An 8,722-nucleotide genomic window follows, 5' to 3' on the forward strand; every position below is an offset into this window, starting at 1 on the left:
TTTGGGCTAAAAAAAGAATTCAATTTTTTTTTTCCAATTTTGGACGACATAGTATAGTATGTCGTTTTTGTCAAATTTTGGACCAAAAGCTTTTTTTTCAAAAAAATTGTCAAATTTTGCACGAAATAGTGTAGTATGACATTGAGGTCGACAGCATAGTATAGTATGACGTTTAGGTCACATTTTGGGCAAAAAAAAGAATTAAATTTTTGTTTTCCAATTTTGGACGACATAGTATAGTATGTCGTTTTTGTCAAATTTTGGACCAAAAGTTTTTTTTCAAAAAAATTGTCAAATTTTGCACGAAATAGTGTAGTATGACATTGAGGTCGAAGACATAGTATAGTATGACGTTTAGGTCACATTTTGGGCTAAAAAAAGAATTCAATTTTTTTTTCCAATTTTGGACGACATAGTATAGTATGTCGTTTTTGTCAAATTTTGGACCAAAAGTTTTTTTTCAAAAAAATGGTCAAATTTTGCATGAAATAGTGTAGTATGACATTGAGGTCGACAGCATAGTATAGTATGACGTTTAGGTCACATTTTGGGCTAAAAAAAGAATTCAATTTTTTTTTTTCAATTTTGGACGACATAGTATAGTATGTCGTTTTTGTCAAATTTTGGACCAAAAGTTTTTTTTCAAAAAAATTGTCAAATTTTGGACGAAATAGTGTAGTATGACATTGAGGTCGACAGCATAGTATAGTATGTCGTTTTTGTCAAATTTTGGACCAAAAGTTTTTTTTCAAAAAAATGGTAAAATTTTGCACGAAATAGTGTAGTATGACATTGAGGTCGAAGACATAGTATAGTATGACGTTTAGGTCACATTTTGGGCCAAAAAAAGAATTCAATTTTTTTTTCCAATTTTGGACGACATAGTATAGTATGTCGTTTTTGTCAAATTTTGGACCAAAAGTTTTTTTTCAAAAAAATGGTCAAATTTTGCACGAAATAGTGTAGTATGACATTGAGGTCGAAGACATAGTATAGTATGACGTTTAGGTCACATTTTGGGCTAAAAAAAGAATTCAAATTTTTTTTTCCAATTTTGGACGACATAGTATATTATGTCGCTTTTGTCAAATGTTGGACCAAAAGTTTTTTTTCAAAAAAATGGTCAAATTTTGCACGAAATAGTGTAGTATGACATTGAGGTCGAAGACATAGTATAGTATGACGTTTAGGTCACATTTTGGGCTAAAAAAAGAATTCAATTTTTGTTTTCCAATTTTGGACGACATAGTATAGTATGTCGTTTTTGTCAAATTTTGGACCAAAAGTTTTTTTTCAAAAAAATGGTAAAATTTTGCACGAAATAGTGTAGTATGACATTGAGGTCGAAGACATAGTATAGTATGACGTTTAGGTCACATTTTGGGCTAAAAAAAGAATTCAATTTTTTTTTTCCAATTTTGGACGACATAGTATAGTATGTCGTTTTTGTCAAATTTTGGACCAAAAGTTTTTTTTCAAAAAAATGGTCAAATTTTGGACGAAATAGTGTAGTATGACATTGAGGTTGAAGACATAGTATAGTATGACGTTTAGGTCACATTTTGGGCTAAAAAAAAGAATTCAATTTTTTTTTCCAATTTTGGACGACATAGTATAGTATGTCGTTTTTGTCAAATTTTGGACCAAAAGTTTTTTTTCAAAAAAATGGTCAAATTTTGCACGAAATAGTGTAGTATGACATTGAGGTCGACAGCATAGTATAGTATGACGTTTAGGTCACATTTTGGGCTAAAAAAAGAATTCAATTTTTTTTTCCAATTTTGGACGACATAGTATAGTATGTCGTTTTTGTCAAATTTTGGACCAAAAGTTTTTTTTCAAAAAAATTGTCAAATTTTGCACGAAATAGTGTAGTATGACATTGAGGTCGAAGACATAGTATAGTATGACGTTTAGGTCACATTTTAGGCAAAAGAAAGAATTAAATTTTTGTTTTCCAATTTTGGACGACATAGTATAGTATGTCGTTTTTGTCAAATTTTGGACCAAAAGTTTTTTTTCAAAAAAATTGTCAAATTTTGCACGAAATAGTGTAGTATGACATTGAGGTCGACAGCATAGTATAGTATGTCGTTTTTGTCAAATTTTGGACCAAAAGTTTTTTTTCCAAAAAATTGTCAAATTTTGCACGAAATAGTGTAGTATGACATTGAGGTCGACAGCATAGTATAGTATGACGTTTAGGTCACATTTTGGGCTAAAAAAAGAATTCAATTTTTTTTTCCTAAATTTGGACGACATAGTATAGTATGTCGTTTTTGTCAAATTTTGGACCAAAAGCTTTTTTTTCAAAAAAATTGTCAAATTTTGCACGAAATAGTGTAGTATGACATTGAGGTCGACAGCATAGTATAGTATGACGTTTAGGTCACATTTTGGGCAAAGAAAAGAATTAAATTTTTGTTTTCCAATTTGACGACATAGTATAGTATGTCGTTTTTGTCAAATTTTGGACCAAAAGTTTTTTTTCAAAAAAATTGTCAAATTTTGCACGAAATAGTGTAGTATGACATTGAGTTCGAAGACATAGTATAGTATGACGTTTAGGTCACATTTTGGGCTAAAAAAAGAATTCAATTTTTTTTTTCCAATTTTGGACGACATAGTATATTATGTCGTTTTTGTCAAATGTTGGACCAAAAGATTTTTTTCAAAAAAATGGTCAAATTTTGCACGAAATAGTGTAGTATGACATTGAGGTCGACAGCATAGTATAGTATGACGTTTAGGTCAGATTTTGGGCTAAAAAAAGAATTCAATTTTTTTTTTCCAATTTTGGACGACATAGTATAGTATGTCGTTTTTGTCAAATTTTGGACCAAAAGTTTTTTTTCAAAAAAATGGTCAAATTTTGGACGAAATAGTGTAGTATGACATTGAGGTCGACAGCATAGTATAGTATGACGTTTAGGTCACATTTTGGGCTAAAAAAAGAATTCAATTTTTTTTTTCCAATTTTGGACGACATAGTATAGTATGTCGTTTTTGTCAAATTTTGGACCAAAAGTTTTTTTTCAAAAAAATGGTCAAATTTTGGACGAAATAGTGTAGTATGACATTGAGGTCGAAGACATAGTATAGTATGACGTTTAGGTCACATTTTGGGCTAAAAAAAAGAATTCAATTTTTTTTTCCAATTTTGGACGACATAGTATAGTATGTCGTTTTTGTCAAATTTTGGACCAAAAGTTTTTTTTCAAAAAAATGGTCAAATTTTGCACGAAATAGTGTAGTATGACATTGAGGTCGACAGCATAGTATAGTATGACGTTTAGGTCACATTTTGGGCTAAAAAAACAATTCAATTTTTTTTTTCCAATTTTGGACGACATAGTATAGTATGTCGTTTTTGTCAAATTTTGGACCAAAAGTTTTTTTTCAAAAAAATTGTCAAATTTTGCACAAAATAGTGTAGTATGACATTGAGGTCGAAGACATAGTATAGTATGACGTTTAGGTCACATTTTAGGCAAAAGAAAGAATTAAATTTTTGTTTTCCAATTTTGGACGACATAGTATAGTATGTCGTTTTTGTCAAATTTTGGACCAAAAGTTTTTGTTCAAAAAAATTGTCAAATTTTGCACGAAATAGTGTAGTATGACATTGAGGTCGACAGCATAGTATAGTATGTCGTTTTTGTCAAATTTTGGACCAAAAGTTTTTTTTCCAAAAAATTGTCAAATTTTGCACGAAATAGTGAAGTATGACATTGAGGTCGACAGCATAGTATAGTATGACGTTTAGGTCACATTTTGGGCTAAAAAAAGAATTCAATTTTTTTTTCCTAAATTTGGACGACATAGTATAGTATGTCGTTTTTGTCAAATTTTGGACCAAAAGCTTTTTTTTCAAAAAAATGGTCAAATTTTGCACGAAATAGTGTAGTATGACATTGAGGTCGACAGCATAGTATAGTATGACGTTTAGGTCACATTTTGGGCAAAAAAAAGAATTAAATTTTTGTTTTCCAATTTGACGACATAGTATAGTATGTTGTTTTTGTCAAATTTTGGACCAAAAGTTTTTTTTCAAAAAAATTGTCAAATTTTGCACGAAATAGTGTAGTATGACATTGAGGTCGACAGCATAGTATAGTATGACGTTTAGGTCAGATTTTGGGCTAAAAAAAGAATTCAATTTTTTTTTTCCAATTTTGGACGACATAGTATAGTATGTCGTTTTTGTCAAATTTTGGACCAAAAGTTTTTTTTCAAAAAAATGGTCAAATTTTGGACGAAATAGTGTAGTATGACATTGAGGTCGACAGCATAGTATAGTATGACGTTTAGGTCACATTTTGGGCTAAAAAAAGAATTCAAATTTTTTTTTCCAATTTTGGACGACATAGTATATTATGTCGTTTTTGTCAAATGTTGGACCAAAAGTTTTTTTTCAAAAAAATGGTCAAATTTTGCACGAAATAGTGTAGTATGACATTGAGTTCGAAGACATAGTATAGTATGACGTTTAGGTCACATTTTGGGCTAAAAAAAGAATTAAATTTTTTTTTTCCAATTTTGGACGACATAGTATATTATGTCGTTTTTGTCAAATGTTGGACCAAAAGTTTTTTTTCAAAAAAATGGTCAAATTTTGCACGAAATAGTGTAGTATGACATTGAGGTCGACAGCATAGTATAGTATGACGTTTAGGTCAGATTTTGGGCTAAAAAAAGAATTCAATTTTTTTTTTCCAATTTTGGACGACATAGTATAGTATGTCGTTTTTGTCAAATTTTGGACCAAAAGTTTTTTTTCAAAAAAATGGTCAAATTTTGGACGAAATAGTGTAGTATGACATTGAGGTCGACAGCATAGTATAGTATGACGTTTAGGTCACATTTTGGGCTAAAAAAAGAATTCAATTTTTTTTTTCCAATTTTGGACGACATAGTATAGTATGTCGTTTTTGTCAAATTTTGGACCAAAAGTTTTTTTTCAAAAAAATGGTCAAATTTTGGACGAAATAGTGTAGTATGACATTGAGGTCGACAGCATAGTATAGTTTGACGTTTAGGTCACATTTTGGGCTAAAAAAAGAATTCAATTTTTTTTTTCCAATTTTGGACGACATAGTATAGTATGTCGTTTTTGTCAAATTTTGGACCAAAAGTTTTTTTTCAAAAAAATTGTCAAATTTTGCACGAAATAGTGTAGTATGACATTGAATTCGAAGACATAGTATAGTATGACGTTTAGGTCACATTTTGGGCTAAAAAAAGAATTCAATTTTTTTTTTCCAATTTTGGACGACATAGTATATTATGTCGTTTTTGTCAAATGTTGGACCAAAAGTTTTTTTTCAAAAAAATTGTCAAATTTTGCACGAAATAGTGTAGTATGACATTGAGGTCGAAGACATAGTATAGTATGACGTTTAGGTCACATTTTGGGCTAAAAAAAGAATTCAATTTTTTTTTCCAATTTTGGACGACATAGTATAGTATGTCGTTTTTGTCAAATTTTGGACCAAAAGTTTTTTTTCAAAAAAATGGTCAAATTTTGCACGAAATAGTGTAGTATGACATTGAGGTCGAAGACATAGTATAGTATGACGTTTAGGTCACATTTTAGGCAAAAAAAAGAATTAAATTTTTGTTTTCCAATTTTGGACGACATAGTATAGTATGTCGTTTTTGTCATATTTTGGACCAAAAGTTTTTTTTCAAAAAAATTGTCAAATTTTGCACGAAATAGTGTAGTATGACATTGAGGTCGACAGCATAGTATAGTATGTCGTTTTTGTCAAATTTTGGACCAAAAGTTTTTTTTCAAAAAAATGGTCAAATTTTGCACGAAATAGTGTAGTATGACATTGAGTTCGAAGACATAGTATAGTATGACGTTTAGGTCACATTTTGGGCTAAAAAAAGAATTCAAATTTTTTTTTCCAATTTTGGACGACATAGTATATTATGTCGTTTTTGTCAAATGTTGGACCAAAAGTTTTTTTTCAAAAAAATGGTCAAATTTTGCACGAAATAGTGTAGTATGACATTGAGTTCGAAGACATAGTATAGTATGACGTTTAGGTCACATTTTGGGCTAAAAAAAGAATTCAATTTTTTTTTTCCAATTTTGGACGACATAGTATATTATGTCGTTTTTGTCAAATGTTGGACCAAAAGTTTTTTTTCAAAAAAATGGTCAAATTTTGCACGAAATAGTGTAGTATGACATTGAGGTCGAAGACATAGTATAGTATGACGTTTAGGTCACATTTTGGGCTAAAAAAAGAATTCAATTTTTTTTTCCAATTTTGGACGACATAGTATAGTATGTCGTTTTTGTCAAATTTTGGACCAAAAGTTTTTTTTCAAAAAAATGGTCAAATTTTGCACGAAATAGTGTAGTATGACATTGAGGTCGAAGACATAGTATAGTATGACGTTTAGGTCACATTTTAGGCAAAAAAAAGAATTAAATTTTTGTTTTCCAATTTTGGACGACATAGTATAGTATGTCGTTTTTGTCAAATTTTGGACCAAAAGTTTTTTTTCAAAAAAATTGTCAAATTTTGCACGAAATAGTGTAGTATGACATTGAGGTCGACAGCATAGTATAGTATGTCGTTTTTGTCAAATTTTGGACCAAAAGTTTTTTTTCAAAAAAATGGTCAAATTTTGCACGAAATAGTGTAGTATGACATTGAGGTCGAAGACATAGTATAGTATGACGTTTAGGTCACATTTTGGGCTAAAAAAAGAATTCAATTTTTTTTTCCAATTTTGGACGACATAGTATAGTATGTCGTTTTTGTCAAATTTTGGACCAAAAGTTTTTTTTCAAAAAAATTGTCAAATTTTGCACGAAATAGTGTAGTATGACATTGAGGTCGACAGCATAGTATAGTATGACGTTTAGGTCACATTTTGGGTTAAAAAAAGAATTCAATTTTTTTTTTTCAATTTTGGACGACATAGTATAGTATGTCGTTTTTGTCAAATTTTGGACCAAAAGTTTTTTTTCAAAAAAATGGTCAAATTTTGCACGAAATAGTGTAGTATGACATTGAGGTCGACAGCATAGTATAGTTTGACGTTTAGGTCACATTTTGGGCTAAAAAAAGAATTCAATTTTTTTTTTCCAATTTTGGACGACATAGTATATTATGTCGTTTTTGTCAAATGTTGGACCAAAAGTTTTTTTTCAAAAAAATGGTCAAATTTTGCACGAAATAGTGTAGTATGACATTGAGGTCGAAGACATAGTATAGTATGACGTTTAGGTCACATTTTGGGCTAAAAAAAGAATTCAATTTTTTTTTCCAATTTTGGACGACATAGTATAGTATGTCGTTTTTGTCAAATTTTGGACCAAAAGTTTTTTTTCAAAAAAATGGTCAAATTTTGCACGAAATAGTGTAGTATGACATTGAGGTCGAAGACATAGTATAGTATGACGTTTAGGTCACATTTTAGGCAAAAAAAAGAATTAAATTTTTGTTTTCCAATTTTGGACGACATAGTATAGTATGTCGTTTTTGTCAAATTTTGGACCAAAAGTTTTTTTTCAAAAAAATTGTCAAATTTTGCACGAAATAGTGTAGTATGACATTGAGGTCGACAGCATAGTATAGTATGTCGTTTTTGTCAAATTTTGGACCAAAAGTTTTTTTTCAAAAAAATGGTCAAATTTTGCACGAAATAGTGTAGTATGACATTGAGGTCGACAGCATAGTATAGTTTGACGTTTAGGTCACATTTTGGGCTAAAAAAAGAATTCAATTTTTTTTTTCCAATTTTGGACGACATAGTATATTATGTCGTTTTTGTCAAATGTTGGACCAAAAGTTTTTTTTCAAAAAAATGGTCAAATTTTGCACGAAATAGGGTAGTATGACATTGAGGTCGAAGACATAGTATAGTATGACGTTTAGGTCACATTTTGGGCTAAAAAAAGAATTCAATTTTTTTTTCCAATTTTGGACGACATAGTATAGTATGTCGTTTTTGTCAAATTTTGGACCAAAAGTTTTTTTTCAAAAAAATGGTCAAATTTTGCACGAAATAGTGTAGTATGACATTGAGGTCGAAGACATAGTATAGTATGACGTTTAGGTCACATTTTAGGCAAAAAAAAGAATTAAATTTTTGTTTTCCAATTTTGGACGACATAGTATAGTATGTCGTTTTTGTCAAATTTTGGACCAAAAGTTTTTTTTCAAAAAAATTGTCAAATTTTGCACGAAATAGTGTAGTATGACATTGAGGTCGACAGCATAGTATAGTATGTCGTTTTTGTCAAATTTTGGACCAAAAGTTTTTTTTCAAAAAAATGGTCAAATTTTGCACGAAATAGTGTAGTATGACATTGAGGTCGACAGCATAGTATAGTATGACGTTTAGGTCACATTTTGGGCTAAAAAAAGAATTCAATTTTTTTTTTCCAATTTTGGACGACATAGTATAGTATGTCGTTTTTGTCAAATTTTGGACCAAAAGTTTTTTTTCAAAAAAATGGTCAAATTTTGCACGAAATAGTGTAGTATGACATTGAGGTCGAAGACATAGTATAGTATGACGTTTAGGTCACATTTTGGGCTAAAAAAAGAATTCAATTTTTTTTTCCAATTTTGGACGACATAGTATAGTATGTCGTTTTTGTCAAATTTTGGACCAAAAGTTTTTTTTCAAAAAAATTGTCAAATTTTGCACGAAATAGTGTAGTATGACATTGAGGTCGACAGCATAGTATAGT

Source organism: Microchirus variegatus (genome assembly GCF_963457635.1).
Source record: "Microchirus variegatus genome assembly, chromosome: 13".
In the NCBI taxonomy this organism is placed as follows: domain Eukaryota; kingdom Metazoa; phylum Chordata; class Actinopteri; order Pleuronectiformes; family Soleidae; genus Microchirus; species Microchirus variegatus.